Source organism: Chiloscyllium plagiosum, unplaced genomic scaffold (genome assembly GCF_037043375.1).
Source record: "Chiloscyllium plagiosum isolate Xiang-an unplaced genomic scaffold, Cpla_swu_hap1 HiC_scaffold_35, whole genome shotgun sequence".
Taxonomy (NCBI): Eukaryota; Metazoa; Chordata; class Chondrichthyes; order Orectolobiformes; family Hemiscylliidae; genus Chiloscyllium; species Chiloscyllium plagiosum.
In genome coordinates, this window is record NW_028270173.1 from 15,161,004 (window position 1) to 15,183,276 (window position 22,273).

The 22,273-nt window shown below is 41.8% G+C and overlaps 1 long non-coding RNA gene across 1 annotated transcript; it reads right to left on the minus strand.

The window, feature by feature from the left end:
• Window positions 1–6,249: 6,249 nt before the first annotated feature.
• LOC148140099 (uncharacterized) lies at window positions 6,250–12,632 on the minus strand. Its single transcript, XR_015753044.1, has 2 exons — window positions 11,825–12,632; window positions 6,250–8,897 (listed from the first exon to the last, which is right to left on the minus strand). It is a non-coding gene; the product is annotated as an uncharacterized LOC148140099 (long non-coding RNA).
• Between the last annotated feature and the right edge of the window lie 9,641 nt (window positions 12,633–22,273).

Here is a 22,273-nt window from a genome sequence, read left to right on the forward strand (position 1 = left end):
AACTCCTGTTCTTTTTACGGATCATGACTGCCTTACTATCAGTTTCTAACTAATCTCTTTTATCTTTACATAAAAGCGATTTATGGAGGACAGTTGAAGTTTCAGTTCAACATTAGATTGTAGTAAAAGCAAAATTCTATGGTTAATATCTGTGACCTTGGATTCAGCCATTGTTCATGCATTAGAAGTTTTTTAAAATAAAAACTTGAGTAGACAAATTCTTTTAAGGCAGCTCTGATTATTTTACGATCTATAGTATTGTAATTGAGCAATGATCGGTCAGGACTATTTAAGAAAACTAATTTTGGATCTAAATTAAAGGACTAAAACTGGGTAATTACAGTGAATTGCAAAATTGGGAACTGTGTGCATTTTGCATTTTAACTATTAAATACTGAAGAAATGAACGTAAATATATAAATATATTTATAAGTTAGGAACAGGCTTTAAAGGTTAGTCAAGCATGAATTGATGAATTGGTGTTTGAAGTTATGGGGAGCTAGAAATATTGCAATATTTCTTTCAAAAAAAGAAAAAGGGGAAGAACGTAACGACTTATCCCCTTCGGGAGGTACCCATAGGGTACAAAGAGATTGGGTTTGTAAGTGCCCCCCTCACTAGTGGGGAGGTCAGAACATTTAAAAAGGAAATGGAGGTCCTGGTTGAGGATCCGGTGGCGTTGTCTGAACACATTGATCAATTTCTGGGGCCCAGTCTGTATACCTGGGCTGAATTAATGTCTATTTTGAATATACTATTTACTGGAGAGGGAGAGGTGAAGTTTCCCCTCAAAGACCACAGTGGGAAAACCAAAACCTGGAGCATAGAGAAGAAATGAGGGAATTGAAAGACCTGATTCTAAAAGGAATAAGTGAGGCAGTTCCGAAGTCACAGAATTTGACTAAAGCCTTTGAAGTTAGACAGGAGAAAGATGAGACTCCCTCAGAAAGCTTGCAAAGATTAAGGGACTCAATGCAGAAATGTTCTGGAATGAACCCTGAGGACCCAGTGGTACAGGGTCTGTTGAAAGTACATTTTGTGACAAGAGCATGGCCAGACATACAGAGAAAGATACAGAATATAGAAGGATGGAGCGAAAAAACAATTGGAGGAATTGTTGAGAGAGGCACAGAAAGTGTTTGTAAAGAGGGAGGATGAGAGACGAAAACAGAAGGCGAAAATGATGGTAGCTACAGTAGATGAGGTAATTAAGGGGAGAATGGAACCAATAGTGAGCAACCGGAGTGGCGGGTGGCAGCATGTAGGACAGAGAGGAAAGGGGAGAGGGAGAGGACAAGGGGGAACATTTGATAGAGGGTTTGAGCGACAAGGGCAGAGATGTAAGTCTCCACAGGCAGGATCCTATTATTGTGGAAAGATAGGGCATTTTAAGCGGGAGTGTTCTGATCTATAAAGGGAAGAAAGGGCAATTCCCCTTATGACTTTTGTTGAAGAATAGGGGTGTTAGGGGTTCCTGCCCTCGGGGGCCCACCAGGAACCCTTGATAAACTTGAAGGTGGGACCCTGTAGGGAAAAGGCAGTCTTCCTAGTAGATACGGGGGCAGCACGGTCATTGCTGAATTTTAAAACAAAGAAGGTAGAAATGTCGACACGGTCAATTATTGTTTCAGGGGTAAAAGGGGAAGGATTTACTGTTCCAGTATTTGAACCTATGATGATAGAAGGTCCTAAGGATAGGGTCACAGGGGAACTACTGTATATCCCTGATATAGGAAGTAACTTACTAGGGAGAGACTTAATTATCCTTTTGGAACTGGAGATTGGAATTCAGGAAAAAGAATTAGTTGTACAACTGGCGATGTTGACAGAGGATGCAGAGAGAAAGATAGACCCTATTGTATGGGCTAGAGAAGGGAATCGTGGAAAACTACAGATCCCTCCCCTTTTAATAAATTTAAAACGGAAAGGGGACGTTGTCTGTGAACGACAATATCCTATTTCCATAGAAGGTAAACGAGGACTGCAGCCAGTAATTACACGACTGATTAGAGATGGACTGTTGGAGCCATGTATGTCTCCTTATAATACCCCAATTCTACCATTGCGGAAATCTGATGGAGCTTATCGATTAGTGTAGGATTTGAGAACATTAAATCGAATAGTACAGATCAGGCACCCAGTGATGCCAAACGCCTACACGTTATTAAGTAAGATCCCTCATGATCACAAATGGTTTAGTGTGATAGATTTAAAGGATGCCTTTTGGGCTTGTCCTTTGGCGGAGGAAAGATTTGGGACTATCCCCCTATAAAATTTTATTTGGATTACCTTATCTGGGAACGAATGGAGAATTGCCAATTCCCGAAACTAAAGATTTGTTTTTAAAGAAGTATATACTGGGCTTGTCCTCCTCTTTGTCTTTCCTCAGGAAACAGGGCCCATTGGCACAGACTCCGCCCCTTGAATTCGCTGTTCACCCCATCCAGCCAGGAGATTGGGTCTTAGTAAAATCATGGACAGAGACTAAATTGCAGCCGGACTGGGAAGGGCCGTACCAGGCTCTTTTGACTACCGAAACGGCAATAAGGACAGAGGAAAAAGGCTGGACTCATTACACTCGGATCAAAGGGCTTGTGGACCCTCCAGTTGAGGAAGAAGTCTGGACAGCCGAATCAACGCAAGACCCGCTGAAACTCAGATTAAAGAGACTTCGAGTAACTGACTATACAGTGGTGACGCGAGCGCGGGATTATTTCTGTAGGATTGTATATTAAGTCTTTTTGTGCTTCAGCATGATTAGAATGCTGGGAATGTTTAGCGTTATGATGCTAGCCCTCTTGGTATTAGGATTTTGTCAAATATCATTATCATATGTATTATTAATGGTTCCTGAGTCTGATAATCCACAAGTAATAGACACTGATGCATGCAGCTTAGAAAATTGTGGGAATGTAGTTAATCAGAGACAGTACCGCAGCTCAGAGATACATCTTAAGTCCTATGGGGATGGCCTCGGGGATGGTACTTGGTATTATGGTCTCGTCACAGTACACCGGGCCCCCTTCCGACCAGCTCGATAAGAAGTGTAACCCCATATACCTAACGATAAGGAAAACCACATGGCACGAAGCAGTTTTTTTTGGGGGGGCACTTATGAGATACAATTAAATGAAACATTTGGGATTGAAATGAAAACAAATGGGGAGGAGTTGTTTTCAAATGAGTGTAGGACAGGGAAAACGGGTAGACTTACTGGGTAATGAGATACAACCTTTTACCCCTCCCAATGATCCTAAAGTAGTAAAAATTATAGAGGTAAAGGATGTGCAACAGACCATCGAGATAGAAACTGGGTACGGGGATGCAAATGCCTGGGTTGAATGGGTAAAGTATACTGTAAAAAGGTCTGAACAAAAGCAATTGCTATGCATGTGCCTCCGGTAGGCCAGTGGCCCAGTGGTTCCATTTCCACTCGGGTGGAAGCAAGACAGGAAGGGCATGAAATGTATGATAGCCCTGTACCAGGATGAGACTGCATGGAATGATAGGAATCGTACCTCCCTATCTCTGATGTTCCCTCCCATGGAGAAGAAAGATGTAAAAGTTCCCCCGCCCCCACATTTTCCGCCGCAGGTGGAAATCACACGTCGTGTGTGCACAGGCAAGGTACAAGTCGGTCGAGAGATTTGGGGGAGCTGAAATTATGTACAGAGATTAAGAATGCTACCGAAACGGAGAAGGGAGGAAACTACTCAGCACTAAAGGTTCCCCGAGCGGATCTGTGGTGGTACTGTGGAGGAAAAATATTGAGACCCACACTACCTCCGGATTGGAGAGGGCTATGTGCAATTGTACAATTGGCAATTCCATTTACCTTCGCATTTGAGAAGGAAAAGATAGTAGGGGAAAAGGGAAGGGGTAAGAGATTATTGTTAGATACTTCTTTTGATGACAGGATTTATCTTGATTCGAAGGAGTCCCTCGGGGAGTACCTGAATTCAAAGCTCGTAACCAGATTGCAGCAGGTTTTGAGTCAGCTCTCCTTTGGTGGGTAACAATTAATAAAAATGAAGATTGGATAAATTACATTTTCTATAATCAACAGCGATTTATAAATTATACAAGAGATGTGGTTAAAGGAATATCAGAACAGCTTGATGCGACAAGTAGGATGGCATGGGAAAACAGAATAGCTCTTGATATGATTTTAGCAGAAAAAGGGGGTGGTGGTTTCTATCCTTACTTCCCTGATAGTAGTAGTCGGGGTATTGGTGGCCATTGGCTGTTGTGTCATACCCAGTATACGAGGGCTCACCCAAAGACTGATTGAAATAGCCTTGATGAAACAAATGCCCCTAAGAGGGAATCAGACAGAGGAACTTTATCGCCTAAATAATGAGGAGATGAGTGAAATCAAGATGGATGAAATCTCTGAAATGATGCTTGCGAATTTTGGGAACGATGTTAAAAAAAAAGAGACAAAAAAAGAGAAGATAACAAATGGTAATCAAAAGAAAAAGGGGAAATTGTGGGATATAAATGAATTAATGTTATTTCTGCAACTATAAATTCTGATACAGAACAGGAATGAGAAAATATATATTCAGCAAAAAGAAAGGATATGTTAGCATGAGACGTGATTACAGAACAATGGGTGGATGTATGGGCATACAGGAAAAACATCTGTTTTCCCCACTTGCACGGAGACACAGGAACAAACCCTAATTAAAGAGGTCAAAGTGGCCTCTGGATAGAAATAGATGCTGATAGAAGAAAAGATATGCCTCATCAATGACCTACAGTAGACTGACGTCGAACACCCTGATGGGAGTCAGAGATAAGAGTTTGTCACGGACAAGACAGGATAAACAGAAGTTGTGGGATAAGTCTTCAGGAAATGAGTGACGTAAGCGAAGCAGGGAACAAACAATGGAATCAGGAAAACATATGGGAAAAAAACTGTATAAATTGCAAGAGTTTGTTGGGGTTTACTGTGCATTTGTCATTGCCTTACCTGGCAATTAGACAAGGCACCCACTTGCAAGTGTACAAATAAACGACTCTGATTCAGATATTTGGTCTCGGCCTGAAATGATTAAAGTGAGTGAGCTTTTGTTTCTCACAAAATGATCATCTTGATTTGACTTTCCAATACGCAGGACCTCAGACTTATGTGCTTTAAACTCCATTTGCCATTTCTTGGCCCACTTCCCCAGCTAGTCAAGGTCCTGCTGCAATTTCTGAGGACCTTCCTCTCAGTCTACAATACTGCCTATTTTAGTGTTATTTTCAAATTGTCATGTGATGGTTAATGGGAACGTCCACATGTTTCAGAACATGAAGCTGTAAAGGCACATGGATAGAGTATTCTGCTGGTCCAAGTCTAGTCCTTTTTCACCTCCTGCCCTGCAATTTTGTTTATACAGTCAAACTTTCATTCAATTTTGTAGTATTGCTCGTGGTTCGGTTTCTTAAAATAAAGTGTAAACGTAAAGCTGCAGGAACAGGTCAGTGAGATTAACCTCGATGGTGGGAAATTTTAAGGATAATGTTCAACACAGTTAAGCAATTCTGGATAATTAAGGAAAGCCTGTGTGAGCTTATTCAAAGCAAGTCATGTTTATCTGAATTGATTGAGCTTTTGACTGAAGACACAATTAGGTTTCAGAGGGAATTTGATCCTTGGACTTGAAAAGGCTTTTGAGAAATTGTCACATAAAAGATTTAGAAGTAGAATTGAAGCCCTTGGAATGAAACACCAGTGATAACATGAAGATGAATTTGACAGTGAGTGAGGATTTGAGATGATTTAAGTTTTACAGTAATCTTCTCTGTCAGTCTGTTCCAGGAACACTGAAACGCCGCAGCTGTGGCAGCATCTGTGCAGAGAAAACAGTTTTTCCATCAATTTCTGTTTTGTTTCAGATTACCAGCATTTGCAATTCTTTGTTGAACATTAGGTGTGCTATAAACTTCAATTTTCATTGCCAAGGTGTGCTACAAAACATAAATGGCTGGTGAGAATCAGCAAACTGCTAGCGTGTGTGGAAAGAAAGAAGATGCAACATTTTAGGTCCAGTGAGTCTACTCCAGTTGCTCGAGCAATTTTTGTTTTTGTTGGATACCTTGCGATTGGCAGCGAAATGCACATTCTTCCAGATCATTTCAAAGGGAATTAGGGTTCAAGAAGGCTGAGGCATTTAGCTTCCCCACTGCCAACCAAGGACTCCATGTTATTGTGAGAAACAAAAGCTCACTCACTTTAATAATTTCAGTCCGAGACAAATATCTGAATCCGCCATTTATTTATACACCTATAGGTGGGTGCCCTGTCTCATTACCAGGTAAGGTAATGACAAAATGCACACCAAATCCAACAAACTCTCGAAATTTATACAGTTTGAATCCCCATATTTTTCCTTATTCCATTGTTTGTTCCCTGCTTCGCTTACGTCACTCATTTCCTTAAGACTTATCCCACAACTTCTGTTTATCCTGTTTTGTCCGTGACAAACTCTTATCTCTGACTCCCATAAGGGTGTTTGACGTCAGTCTATTATAGGTTATTGATTAGGCATATCTTTTCTTCTATCAGCATCTATTTCCATCCAGAGGCCACTTTGACCTCTTTGATTAGGGTTTGTTCCTGTGTGCCCGTGTAAGGGGGAAACAGATGCTTTCCTGTTTGCCCATATATCCACCATTGTTCTGTAATCACGTCTCATGCTTTCTTTTTGCTGAATATGTATTTTCTCATTCCCATTCTGTATCAGAATTTATACTTGCAGAAATAACATTAATTCATTTATATCCCACAATTTCCCCTTTTTCTTTTCATTACTATCTGTTATCTTCTGCATTTTTGTCTCTTTTTTTTTTAAACATTGTTCCCAAAATTCGCAAGCATCATTTCAGAGATTTCATCCATCTTAGTCTCACTCATCTCCTTATTATTTAGTTGATAAAGTTCCTCTGTCAAATTTCCCCTCAGGGGCATTCGTTTCATCAAGGCTGTTTCAATCAGCCTCTGGGTGAGCCCTCGTATACAGGGTATGACACAACAGCCAATGGCCACCAATACCCCGACTACTACTATCAGGGAAGTAAGGATAAAAACCACCACCCCCTTTCTCTGCTAAAATCATATCAAGGGCTATTCTGTTTTCCCATGCCATCCTACTTGTCGCATCAAGCTGTTCTGATATTCCTTTAACCGCCTCTCTTGTATAATTTTATAAATCGCTGTTGATTATAAAAAATGTAATTTATCCAGTCTACATTTTTATTAATTGTTGCCCACCAAAAGAGAGCTGACTCAAAGCCTGCTGCAATCTGGTTACGAGCTTTGAATTCAGGTACTCCCCTAGGGACTCCTACCGAATCAAGATAAATCCTGTCATCAAAAGAATTATCTAACAGTAATCTCTTACCCCTTCCCTTTTTCCCTACTATCTTTTCCTTCTCAAATGCCAGGGTAAATGGAATTGCCAATTGTACAATTGCGCATATCCCTCTCCAATCCGGAGGTAGGGTGGGTCTCAATATTTTTCCTCCACAGTACCACCACAGATCCGCTCGGGGAACCTTTAATGCTGAGTAGTTCCCTCCCTTCTTCGTTTCGGTAACATTCTTAATCTCTGTACATAATTTCAGCTCCCCCAAATGTCTCGACCGACTCGTACCTCGCCTGTGCACACATGACGTGTGATTTCCAACTGCGGCGGAAAATGTGGGGGGAACTTTTGCATCTTTCTCCTCCAAGGGAGGGAACATCAGAGATAGGGAGGTACAATTCCTATCATTCCATGCAGTCTCATCCTGATACAGGGCTATCATACATTTCATGCCCTTCCTGTCTCGCTTCCACCCGAGCGGAAAGGGAACCACTTGGGCCACTGGCCTACCGGAGGCATATGCATAGCAATTGCTTTTGTTCAGACTTTTTACAGTATACTTTACTCATTCAACCCAGGCATTTGTATCCCCGTACCCAGTCTGTATCTCGATGGTCTGTTTCAAATCCTTTACCTCTATAATTTTTACTACTGTAGGATCATTGGGAGGAATGAAAGGTTGTATCTCATTACCCAGTAATTCTACCCATTTTTCCCTGTCCTATGCTAATTCGAAAACAACAGCCCACAAACTCCTTCCTATTTGCTTTCATTTCAATCCCAAATGTTTCATTTAATTGTACCTCATAAGTGCCACCTCCCAAAACCGCTCCGTGCCATGTGGTTTTTCTTATCATTGAATATATGGGGTTACACTTTTTATTGGGACAATCGCGTGCTGGTCGGAAGGGGGCCCGGTGTATTGTGACAAGACCATTATACCAGGTACCATCCCCGAGGCCATCCCCATAGGACTTAAGATGTATCTCTGAGTTGCGGTATTGTCTCTGATTAGCTACATTCCCACAATTTACTAAGCTACATACATCAGTGTCTATTACTTGTGGATTATCAGACTCAGGAACCATTAATAATACATATGAAAATGATATGTGACAAAATCCTAATACCAAGAGGGCTAGCATCATAACTCTAAGCATTCCCAGTATTCTGATCATTATGCTAAAACACAAAAAGGCTTAATATACAATCTTACAGAAATAATCCCGCACCCGCATCGCCACTGTATAGTCAATTACTCAAAGTCTCTTTAGTCTGAGTTTCAGCGGGTCTTGTGTTGATTCGGCTGTCCAGACTTCTTCCTCAACTGGAGGGTCCACTGGCCCTTTGATCCGAATGTAGTGAGTCCAGCCTTTCTCCACCGTCCTTATTGCCGTTTCGGTCAAAAGAGCCTGGTACGGCCCTTCCCAGTCTGGCTGCAGCTTAGTCTCTGTCCATGATTTTATTAAGACCAAATCTCCTGGCCGGATGGGATGAACAGCAAATTCAAGGGGCGGAGTCTGTGCCAATAGACCCTGTTTTCTGAGGAAAGATAAAGAGGAGGACAAGCCCAGTATATACTTCTTTAAAAACAAATCTTTAGTTTCGGGAATTGGCAATTCTCCCTGTGTTCCCAGATAAGGTAATTCAAATAAGATTTCATAGGGGGATAGTCCCAAATCTTTCCTCCGCCAAGGGACAAGCCCAAAAGGCATCCTTTAAATCTATCACACTAAACCATTTGTGATCATGAGTGATCTTACTTAATAATGTGTAGGGGTTTGGCACCACTGGGTGCCTGATCTGTACTATTCGATTTAATGTTCTCAAATCCTGCACCAATCGATAAGTTCCATCAGATTTCCGTACTGGTAGAATTGGGGTATTATAAGGAGACATACATGGCTCCAACAAACCATCTCTAATCAGTCCCTCAATTACTGGCTGCAGTCCCCGTTTACCTTCTATGGAAATAGGATATTGTCGTTCACAGACAACGTCCCCTTTCCGTTTTAAATTTATTGTAAGGGGAGGGATCTGTAGTTTTCCATGATTCCCTTCTCTAGCCCATACAATAGGGTCTATCTCTCTCTCTGCATCCTCTGTCAATATTGCCAGTTGTACAACTAATTCTTCTTCCTGAATTCCAATCTCCAGTCCTAAAAGGATAATTAAATCTCTCCCCAGTAAGTTACTTCCTATATCAGGGATATACAGCAGTTCCCCTGTGATCCTATCCTTAGGACTTTCTATAATCATAGGTTCAAATACTGGAACAGTAAATCCTTCCCCTTTCACCACTGAAACAGTAATTGACCGTGTAAACATTTCTACTTTCTTTGGTTTAAAATTCGGCGATGACCGTGCTGCCCCGTATCTACTAGGGAGATTACCTCCTCCCTACACGGTCCCACCTTCAAGTTTATCAAGGGTTCCTGGTGGGCCCCCGAGGGCAGGAACCCCTGACACCCCTATTCTTCATCATAATTCATAAGCGGAATTGCCCTTTCTTCCCTTTGTAGATCAGGACACCCCCGCTTAAAATGCCCTATCTTTCCACAATAATAGCATCCTTCCTGTAGCGACTTCCATCTCTGCCCCTGTCGCTCAAACCCTCTATCAAATGTTCCCCCTTGTCCTCTCCCTCTTTACAAACACTTTCTGTGCCTCTCTCAACAATTCATCTAATGGTTTTCACTCCATCCTTCTATCTTCTGTATCTTTCTCTGTATGTCTGGCCATGCTCTTGTCACAAAATGTACTTTCAAAAGACCCTGTGCCACTGGGTCCTCAGGGTTCATTCCAGAGTATTTCCGCATTGAGTCCCTTAATCTTTGCAAGAAAGCTGAGGGAGTCTCATCTTTCTCCTGTCTAATTTCAAAGGCTTTAATCAAATTCTGTGACTTCGGAACTGCCTCCCTTATTCCTTTTAGAATCAGGTCTTTCAATTCCCTCATTTCTTCTCTATGCTCCGGGTTTTGGTTTTCCCACTGGGGGTCTCTGAGGGGAAACTTCATCTCTCCCTGTCCAGCATCCCCATCTCCAATCGGGTGTTCCCTGTCCCATATTTTAATGGCAGTTCCTCGTACAAGTCCCCTTTCCTCCCCAGTAAATAATATATTCAAAATAGACATTAATTCAGCCCAGGTATACAGACTGGGCCCCAAAAATTGAACAATTTGTTCAGACAACCCCACCGGATCCTCAACCAGGACCTCCATTTCCTTTTTAAATGTTCTGACCTCCCCACTGGTGAGGGGGGCACTTACAAACCAATGTCTTTGTCCCCTATGGGTACCTCCCAAAGGGGATAAGTCGTTACGTTTTTCCCCTTTTTCTTTTTTTTAAAGAAATATTGCAATATTTCTAGCTCCCCATAACTTCAAACACCAATTCATCAATTCATGCTTGACTAACCTTCAAAGCCTGTTCCTAACGTATAAATATATTTATATATATTTACGTTCATTTCTTCAGTATTTAATAGTCAAAATGCAAAATGCATACAGTTCCCAATTTTGCAATTCACTGTAATTACCCAGTTTTAGTCCTTTAATTTAGATCCAGAATTAGTTTCCTTAAATAGTCCTGACCAATCATTGCTCAATTACAATACTATAAGTCGTAAAATAATCAGAACTTGCCTTAAAAGAATTTGTCTACTCAAGTTTTTTAAAAAAAAAACTTCTAATGCATGAACAATGGCTGAATCCAAGGTCACAGATATTAACCATAGAATTTTGCTTTTACTACAATCTAATGTTGAACTGAAACTTCAACTGTCCTCCATAAATCGCTTTTATGTAAAGATAAAAGAGATTAGTTAGAAACTGATAGTAAGGCAGTCATGATCTGTAAAAAGAACAGGAGTTATCATTCCTTTTTTTTTTTCTTCATAATCACAATAGAATCCTTAACCTTAAAAGAAATCATGTTAAATTTCCATAACAAAAATCAGATTCAAAACAGTCCTGGAACTCAAGCTCCAGGGAATAAAACACAAACATTCAATCACCAACAAACAAATGTTCACTCAAACCAAATCACAAAGGGTTAAACTTCCTACCAGCTGTACAGCTCTTTTCATTCTCTCTCTCTCTCTCGCACATTGACATATAAATTCAGATATTCACAAACCCAGTCTTCGTCCGATCTGTACTTTGGCCAGAAGACAGCGGGACGAAGAATGGAGTCCTTAGTCCATACAAAGCAACAATATTTAATCATCTTTCTCCCTTGCACAAGTATTATTTTGCCAATTTCCACAACATCCTGCCCAAAGGACTTTCCGGAGGAATGTTGTAAGGGACCCCGCCTCCATTTCCATTGTCTTTTCCTTACTTTGTTTCCCCGGAGGCTTTTTTCTTACCCAAAGCGCAAGCCATATTGAGTTCCTTCGTTAGTCCCTTATTAACTACTAAAACTCAATCCCGGCCACCAAGGCAATACTTAAAAGTCAATTTTCTTACCTTGGTCTGTGCACAGAGTTGCCTGGCCCCTTTTGTCACCGTATTTTCTATCGAGCTCCTATCACTGTCTGATTCAGATGTCTCTCTTATAGGATTCACATCAGTCACCCAAGGGAGCAGACCAAACCGGGACACGAGACCGCTCCTCAATGGGGAACGGGACGCGTCTTCCCAGTGTCCAAGGCCAGCCACTCCCCCCGGTGATGGAAGAAAATCCCGGACACGAGCCCCCAATTGTGAGAAACAAAAGCTCACTCACTTTAATAATTTCAGTCCGAGACAAATATCTGAATCCGCCATTTATTTATACACCTATAGGTGGGTGCCCTGTCTCATTACCAGGTAAGGTAATGACAAAATGCACACCAAATCCAACAAACTCTCGAAATTTATACAGTTTGAATCCCCATATTTTTCCTTATTCCATTGTTTGTTCCCTGCTTCGCTTACGTCACTCATTTCCTTAAGACTTATCCCACAACTTCTGTTTATCCTGTTTTGTCCGTGACAAACTCTTATCTCTGACTCCCATAAGGGTGTTTGACGTCAGTCTATTATAGGTTATTGATTAGGCATATCTTTTCTTCTATCAGCATCTATTTCCATCCAGAGGCCACTTTGACCTCTTTGATTAGGGTTTGTTCCTGTGTGCCCGTGTAAGGGGGAAACAGATGCTTTCCTGTTTGCCCATATATCCACCATTGTTCTGTAATCACGTCTCATGCTTTCTTTTTGCTGAATATGTATTTTCTCATTCCCATTCTGTATCAGAATTTATACTTGCAGAAATAACATTAATTCATTTATATCCCACATTATCTTCTTGAATTCCCTTTTACATTGCAGGGCTGTACCTCTATGGTGAGAAAAGGACTGTGAACCCTCTCAAACCCATCATTGTAATCAACACTTTTCTACACCCTCCCACTGGACAGACACAAGCAGCTCTTACCAAGAGTCATATTAGATTTGAAACATTTCTAGCACTTCAGCTGCTGTCAAACCTGCTGAGTTTCTCCAACATTGTTGGAGTTTGTGTGGAATTTGATCCTGCAGAGAGCTGTTGAGGCTGGCTCATTCAGTATATACAAAGCTCAGTTGGACAGATTTTTAACGAGGAAGGGAATCAAAGGTCATGGAGTTCAGGCCGGAGAGTCAATTTGAGAATGATCAGATTAGCTACGATCTTATTAAATGGCAAAGCAGAGGAGAGGTCACATCTGACAAACTTCACTGAGTTTTTTGAGGAGGTGACAAAGAAGATTGACGAGGGTGTTGGAAGTTTGTTTTTCTGACTGGATATCTGTGACCAGTGGTGTTGTGCAGTCATCTGTACTGAGACCCCATATATTAATAATTTGGAGGAGAATGTAGGTGGTCTTAGCTTGCAGTGTGTGACATAATCATTAAAAACCCAGTCTGACAATTGAGTGCAGTACTGAGGGAGTGCTGCAGCAATGTGGCTGCACGTCGATCAATGACACTTTGATCCAAAATTTGTGTAGAGGTGAATATTAAAAAAATCCCACAGTCAATATTTATCTCTCATTCAACATCAAAACAATTAGATGACCTGTTCACATTGCTGTTTATGGGAGCCTGCTCTGTACAGACTGGCTGCTTTATGAAGACAACTCTGAAATACTTCATGGACTGTAAGAAGCTTTGAGATATCATTAAAGGTGCTATGCAAATACCAGTCTTTTTATTTGAGGCATTCAATAGATTATTAAGGAGCTTGACAGCGTTAGGTTAGGGGTTATGAATAGGAGACAGCACCACTAATCTGTTATGAATAGGAGACAGTTACGAGTATATCCAGTTGCTGGCTTCCCGTCTGCTGACTAAAGGATGCAACAGCAGAATGAGGGCATACACCAATTGGGTTTCCTCCATCATTTGATCGTGGCTGATATATTTCTCAGTCCCCATTCGCTTGCCTTCGCCCTGTAACCCTGCTCCTTTTACTAATCAATAAGCTATCTCTGTGTCTTAAATACACTCAATGACTTGGTCTCCACATCATTCTGCAACAATGAGTTTGACAGATTAATCACCCTCTGGCTGAAGAAATTCCTCATCTCAGTTATAGGGTCAAAACATCATAGAGATGCTCAGCAGAGAAACAGACTCGATGATCTAACTCATTCATGCCAACCAGATATCCTAAATAAATCTAGTCCCATTTGCCAGCTTTTGGCCTGTTACCCTCTCAACCCTTTCTACTCATACACCTATCCAAATGCCTTTTAAAAATGTAATTTTACCAGCCTCCATCACTTCCTCTGGCAGTTTATTGCACTTTTTCTTGAAAGCGTTGCCCGTTAGGTCCCTTTCCTTTTTATTTAATATTTATTGAAAGAGATAGAACCTCTTCTCTCTCTCTCCCAGAATCCCCAAAGCTGCTCAGCATCTTCTGAAAGATCATCCCCTGCCCCCCAATATCTGATAAACAGCACTGACAGAGAGAATACTTATTGCACGAAGCACCCTCTCCTTGTGACAGATCAGTAGGAGTCGTTCAAAAGCATAGTCCCTTTTTGAATAAAATCCCTAACCTGAAAAAATTTAAAACCATACTTGCGGGTTAAAAGGTAGTGTGAGAGGGAGAAGCCTTGCCGATTGCCCCTACAGATATTAAAATTACTAGCTCTCACACCATTGGTGAGAACTGCTGCTGGACTATCACTGTAGAGGATCCTCACCCACCTAATAAAAATCTCCCTTCAATTAAATCATTCAAAAAAGATATGGCCACTCAACCCAATCAAATGCCTTTTCTGCATCCGAGGAGATCACTAATACCTGAACTGACTGCTGCTGACACACTTGAATCATATTCAGTAACCTCCTAACATTATTGGAGGATCTACAGGCTTTGAAAAAAACGTCTGGTCATCTCTAACAATGAAAAACAGCAGAATTACCAATCTTAATGCAAGATCCTTGGACAAGATTTTAAAATCATCATTTAAAGATGAGATGGCCCTAAAAGAGGCACATTCCTCTGGGGTCCTCCCTTTCTTAAGGCTAAGAGAAATATTAGCCCCTCTTAAAGATGGCAGTAGGCAATCATTGCTGTACAAGTAATCATATATGTCTAATGTCTATGTATAAATTATTTGTAAAACTTGCCAGGAAAAACGTCAGGGCCAGGTGTCTTCCCACTCTGCATCTACTTCACAGCATCCTGTACCTCTTGCTCTGTTAAAGGGGCATTAAGGAAAGACGCCTATTTGGAGCTAACGCCTGGAAGATCCAGTTTCTTAAAGAAGGATGCCATCTTAGCCCTCACAACGTTCAGACTGGTATAGTTCAAAGTGAAATTTCCAAAATGCAGCATTGATCTTTTTAGAATCAAGTAACCATTCAAGTCCTGTCCCGAATTGAGGTAATCGAATGGGGGGCATTATTTCTCCTGGCAAGATATGTTCGCCATCTGCCCAGCTTGTCACCATGCTCAAACAGTGTTTATTTCGCAAAAGCAAGTTCCTTCCTTGTTGTCTGCGTGAGCATCGAGTTCAAGTTGAACCAAAGAGCTATAACCCACTGCAGCTTAGCCACTGAGGGCCAAGCAAATTATGCCTCCTCAGCTGTATTTAGCCACGCCTCAAGCAGGCATTGCTGCTCCCCCTTCTGTCATTTCTCACTGGCAGAATAAGAAATAATTATCCCTTGGCATAAGCCTTAGCAGACTCCCAAAGAATAGATGGGTTACTGGCCTTATCCGAATTGGTGGCTAACAATACCTTACATTCATTGTAGAATTATATGATGGATTCAGATTAAAGGGATATATTTGCCAGTGTCAAGGGCCTGTAATATTGCCCTTAAGCTCAATCTCTAAATATACTGTGATTTGGAGATGCCGGTGTTGGACTGGGGTGTACAAGGTTAAAAATCACACCTGGTGTTGTGCGATTTTTAACTAAATATACTGTAGCATGGTCAGAATTAGTAATGTTTCCAATTGTACAAAATGTTACGGAATCCAAGGATAACGCAGAAGTTACGAAAAGATCAATCCTAATATGACACTTGTGCAGAATATTAAAAAATGTAATGTCCCTCCCTGTGGGATGGGGACACCTCTAGATAGCTACCAATCCCAATTCTGCACATAAATCTGCTTGTTGCTCAGATTATAAAGAAAATGTTGAATGTTCTCCAGGCATTCTATCCACTGTGTGATCCATAAGGCACATAAAGTCTCCCCCTATAATAATCTATCGTGGTGCAAGAGCCATTGATTTGAGAATGCATTGATCAAAAATTTAAAGTGATGCGCTGGAGGACAAGAACCATTCAAAATACCATACTCTTCTCCAAGTATTGAGTCTTTAAGAATGCCGAACTGCCCATACTAATCTTTAATCTGAACTAGCAATTTAAATGGAAGATGCTTTTTTTATATGTATGGTCTTTCCCATACTCCTACTTGTGAAGGAAGAGAAATACACCTGAACAAACCCACCCTGCTGCAAATGCAGATCTCCCATTCACCAAGGTGAGTCTCCTGTGTAAAAGGGCTATGTCCACCTCTCCTTTCTCAGACTAGGAAGCATCTTTTTTTCTCTTCACTGGTGAATGGTTCCCTCGAATATTGCAGGTACACCATTTGAGGACACAATTCGCTATGACTGTCTATAACAACATTTGAACTCCAAAAAGGAAGAATTTGACTTACCAATTGCTGAGCATAAACCAAAACATGACTTATGAAGCCTAAAAATACATAAACTAGAACGACTGCAACTAAACATGGATGCAAAACATCAACAAATTGAACCTAATATAAGACACTTAATGAGGGGCCTTCCCCCTGCCAACACGGGGCACTTACATATCCCCAAAACACCTTCACAACTCCTTCCAGCTTGAGACATGTCCCAGTTTAAAGTCAAGAAAGAAAAGGGCTAAGATGGCATTCTTCTTTATCTGGGGAGTGACCACCTCTCAGTAAGTCCTGTCAATAACCCCCTCTGGCTTCCGAATTATCCAAAGTTGATCCAACTCCAGCTCCAGTTCCCTCATGCGTTTTTCAAGGAGCTGCTGTTGGGTGCACTTCCCACAGATGTAGTCAGCAGGGATACTAGTGGTGATCCTTACTTCCCACATTCTGCAGGAGGGACATTCCACTGCCCTACACTCCATTCCCACTGCTCTAAATCGAAGTGACGACTATAAAAGAGGATTAGGAAATAAACAATTTACCTTACCTAGTCAATCTGGCTCCCACAACATTTTTTTATGTTAGAGGAGGAGGATGGGTGGGAGACACTACCCGAGTAGTATCTCAGGTAACGCAACCACGCAAATATAACCAGTTCTATTTAGCCTTCCCAGAAGTCCTTTGTTCGCTCCTCCCTCACTAGCCTGAAGGTAAGGAGTTTAAATATACTTGCCTGCCTTCCCGACAATCACATCGCACCACCGTCACCTCCTCCCGGCTCTCACTGCTCCGAAGAGTTACCAGGATTGTAGGCTGGGACTATTTTCCCTGGAGTATCAGAGGCAGAGGGGTGATCTTATGGTGGTTTGCAAAATCATAAGAAGCATGGATAGAGTAACAGGCAAGGACTATTTCCAGGAGAAAGTGAGGACTGCAGATGCTGGAGATCAGAGCTGAAAAATGTGTTGCTGGAAAAGCGCAGTAGGTCAGGCAGCATCCAAGGAGCAGGAGAATCGACGTTTCGGGCATAAGCCCTTCTTCAGGATTCCTGAAGAAGGGCTTATGCCCGAAACGTCAAGGGGGCATAGGTTTAGCAGAATGATTTAAAAGGGACCGAAGGAGCAACTTTTTAATGCAGTGTGGTGCATGTCCGGAATGATCTGCCAGAGGAAGTGATGGAAGCTGGTACAATTACAGCATTTAAAAGGTATTTGGATGGGTATTTGAATAGGAAGGGTTAAGAGAGATATGGGCCAAGTGATGGCAAGTGGGACTAGATTAATTTAAGGTACCTGGTCAGCATGTACAAGTCTGTTTCTGTGTCTAACGTAACATCTCTTTTTCAGACCAGGAACTTTACAGCCTTCTGGACGTAATATTGGGTTCAGATCCAGAGTCAGAGAGGCTGGAGTTGGGGCAGAGATCAAATAATACCATCAGCGAGAGAGGCAGAGCAGAGTGGGAAAGGTTTGTGGGGAGCAGAAACTCAAAGAGTGAATGAGAGTGGGAACAGATGAGCAATGAATAGAAGATGGGAATGGAGGGGAGAATGAGGGAGAAGAGTGAGGGGAGTTGAAAGATGAGGAGTTGAAGAGTGAGCGAGAGAGAAGGTAGTGAGTGAAGTCAGTGGAGGATTAAGGGACAGGTAGGTCATTGGAGGGGCTTGGCAAGAGGAGGCAAGAGTGAAGGAATGATGTGAATGAGGGATGTTGGGGAAGGGACGGATGATGGGACAGCAGATGGAGGGAAATGTGAGGGGGTAATAGGCGGAGGAAGGGAAGTGAGGGTTGGTGAAGAAGTCAGTGTGGGCGTAGCAGGGGACGAGAAGAATGTAATGTGGAGGGGGAAAGTGATAGAGAGGGGGAAAGCAACAGAGAGAGACACAGAGAGAGAGAGAGAGACAGAGACAGAGCATAGAAAGTGTGGGTGTGTGAATATAATGGGTCAGTTGAAGAGAACAAGAGGAGAGTGAGATAAAGGGGAAGGGCTGCATTGGGAGGGGATGGATTGTGGGAAGAGTCAGGGTTGGATAGGAGAGGGAGAGGTCAATGCAGGGGTCACAAGTGGTGTGTAAGAATGAGAGGGGCAGGGAATGTGGATGGGGAGGTGGATGAGTGTGTGAGGGCAGTGGATGGGACAGATTGTAGGGAGGGGGAGGTAATTGGGAGGCCAGTGTTTAAATGAGTCAGGCAATGAATGAATGTCAGGGCAGAGGATGAAAGGAAGCAAATGGAGTGACCAGAGGACAAGGAGACGGTGGGTAGGAGGTGAGAAGATGGCAGAGGTGCAATGTTGAGTGGGGCGTGGGAGGGAGAGTGAGGAAGTGGTGGCAGATTCCAAGGGAGCAGAGAGAGGAAGAGGGGATGGTGATGGAGTCTAGTGGGGGTGAAGAGACGGATGGTGTGTGGAACGTAGGAAGTAGAGGAAGGGGAAGGATAGGCATGAGGTGGGCACAGCGGAGTGATGTGGAAGGAGTGAGAATAGGGGAGTAGGATGTGGTGAGTTGGGAGGGAAGATGGGAGTGTGGATGGTAAGTGGGAGGGAAAACTATTGTGAGGGCAGGAAATCAGTGTTGGGGAGAAGAGTGCCAGGTAGAGGAGGGCAAGGCCAGAGTAAAAGGGCAGAGGGAGAGGGGAATGGGAGAAAGTTACCCAGTGTCATGTCGACAACAACTCTCGAGATAGGGGTCAAATAGTCCCATCACCTTGAAACCCACCACAGTTTCCGTAGCAATGGGAACAGAGAGAGAAGGAGATCCATCCATCTTCACAAATGTCATTCCTTTTGTTTCATTCATAATAATAGAAACAGAAAGGGAGGGCAACAGAGAGAGTCTGTGGGAGAGAAACAAAGGGAAAGAGAGAGAGACAGCCAGATGGCAGAGAAGTCAGAAAGTGACTTATATTTCTCTCAGTACAAACCTGTGAGAGTGCAGTACTCTCAGAGTACAAACTCTCCACTCAAACAGAACTCCTCCAGTAGAGATTCTGATACTGCAGTCTCCCACTCTGACAGTGTGGCATTCCTCAGTTCTCACTTTCTGGCAATATGGCACTCCCTCAGTGCTGACCTTGTTGACAGCAAAGCACTTCCTTCACCCAGAGCATCTGACAGTACCGCATACTATCTGTACTGGCCCTTCAGAAGTGTAGTACTATCTAAGTGCTGCGCGTCCAGTAGTACATATTCTCTGCATACTGTCCCTCTGACAGTCTAGCATTCAACAGCTAGCCCAGGTTGCTTCTCTGGTCCGGGAATTGCCTGGATATGTGCAGCTCCAATAGCACTTAAGAAAGTTGACATTTTCCAGGACGAAGCAGCTGACTGGCTGATTGTCCCTTCCAACACATTACACATTCACTTCCTCCAGTAGCAATGCACATTAGTCAGAATGTTTATCTTTCACAAGATACAATTCAGCAACTTTCCAAAGCAATTTTGGAATTTCTTTCTCAACTTTAAACCAAAATAAACTTAGCAGGATAGGGTCAGCAGATACAGGGGGACACCACTACCTACAAGTTCCCCGACAAGCTACTCACATCCTGATTTGGAAATATATCGCTATTCCTTCTGTCTTGTCGGATCAAAATCCTGAAACTTCTTCCATAATATCACTCCTGTTTCCCTACATCCTGGCAGTACCACCTTTTCTGGACAGTGAAGATTTGGCAAGAAATCCCACATTCATCAATGAATAAAAAATACCTTGGTCCTCTCAGTCAGTGTTTGATGAGCTCCTAATTCAACCAGAGAAATGACAAAATTGAAACACATTCATTTTTTGTGCAATTTCTTCCTCCAACCATGGAGGATCCAAATTGTGAACTGAAGCAGGAGAAACATTGCAGAATTTCAGAAAGCCAATGTCAGCAGATTCAGAAAATGATTTGTTACAATCACCTGAAATTATATCAAGAGCTTACATCACACACAAAGTACAAATGAAATAACTGAAGCAAGCATTCTGGCTTCAGTAATCAGAATATGCATGAATATGCATCCAAATATATTGACCAATATGCATATTTCCCTGAACTTACATGGTCGAATTTCTAAAAAACGTTAGATTCCTTATTCTATTTATGCCTCATTTTACAATGTGTACATCCTACAGCAGATACATTTCAATGAGTAAGAAAAATTCGAAAGGATTGATCAACAACCCGTGGTTAACTCAAAATGTTAAAGGTGGTGTCAAACATAAAGAAAAAAGCAGGTAATGGTGGAAAGACAGGTGACACGGTCCTTAAATTTATTCAGTATCATGCCATCTACCGCACGCTGGGTTAATGAATTCCATTGGAGTAAAGCTGTGAACTCTCCTACTTGATTGCGCCATAAGGGGAAGCCGATCTACGTCTACTATGTCAATCCACGTTTAGCATTTTACATACTGCAAATAGATCTCCGTTCATTCTTCTAAATAGTAGTGAATATAGTGAATATAGTCTCTCCTTATAAAACAAGCTTTCATTCTTGATTTGATTGAATGTTCTTCATCCAGACTAAATATTGTTCTCTGAAGAAAGACAATATTGAGGTCTGAAGATAATAAATTGTGTACCAATGGATTTGGTTTTTCTAGTTTGCCAAATCACTTGTTGCAAATTGGGTTGAGATCTAAAACATTTTATGCATAATCTAAAGAGATCTCTTGATCTCAGAAAGCAAAACAATATTGCGAGCCTTAAGATTTGAGGTCAAACCACAAATTGTTTACTATGAGAAAGAAATATGCACAAAACCAAATTAAAATCAGATAAGGTAATTTTTCAAAGTCTTTGCTCCAAGTGATAGTTAAAAATCCATCATAAGACAACAAGATTCTTTGCATGCAAAATATTTCATCTATGGTATCAGGTATTTCTCAGTGGGTAGTACTGTTTTACAGATGAACATATAATTCAGAGGTGGTCTGATAGAGGTTTATAACATCATGAGGAGCATGGATAGGATAAATAGACAAAGTCTTTTCCCTGGGGTGGGGGAGTCCAGAATTAGAGGACATAGATTTAGGGTGAGAGGGGAAAGATACAAAAGGGACCTAAGGGGTGACCTTTTCATGCAAAGAGTGGTGCGTGTATGGAATGAGCTAGCAGAGGAAGTGTTGGAGACTGGTGAAATTGCAGCATTTAAAAGGCATCTGGATTGGTATATAAATAAGTCGGGTTTAGAGGGATATGGGCCAAATGCTGGCAAAAGGGATTAGATTAGGTTAGGATATCTGATCGGCATGGACGAGTTGGACCAAAGTGTCTGTTTCTGTGCTGTACATTTCAGTGACTCTATGATCTATAACAGATCAGAGGATTGGTCAATAAACCAGAAAAAAGCAAAAAGAAAAATGACGATAAGATGAATGAGAACAGGAAAATTACTCTGGAGCTGAAAGCTAACCAGAAATATGCAAAAAAGAAAGCAAGAAGTTCTATAAATATTTAGAACAGAAAAGTTAAAGTGATGAAGGGTTATGGGAAGAAGGCAGGATAATCGGGTTGAGAAACATATCATACATAATTCTGCTCCTCTTTCATATGTGGTCAGGGTACATGCAAGACACAGAATTGGTTCACCATGTTTTGCAACTCCTGAACAGTAGTTGTGTAGGTTACAGCACTTCATGAGCATGTTATTTAAATGTAGAGAGCAGTTTCTATCTCAAGCACCACTTCAAGCAGTGAGTTCAAAGATCCTCCTCCAGATCCCACAGATTCCTTGCACGGTGTGTTCAGCTAAATTTTGCTCTTCAGGAGGTGAGCCAGTAGCTCCCCCTT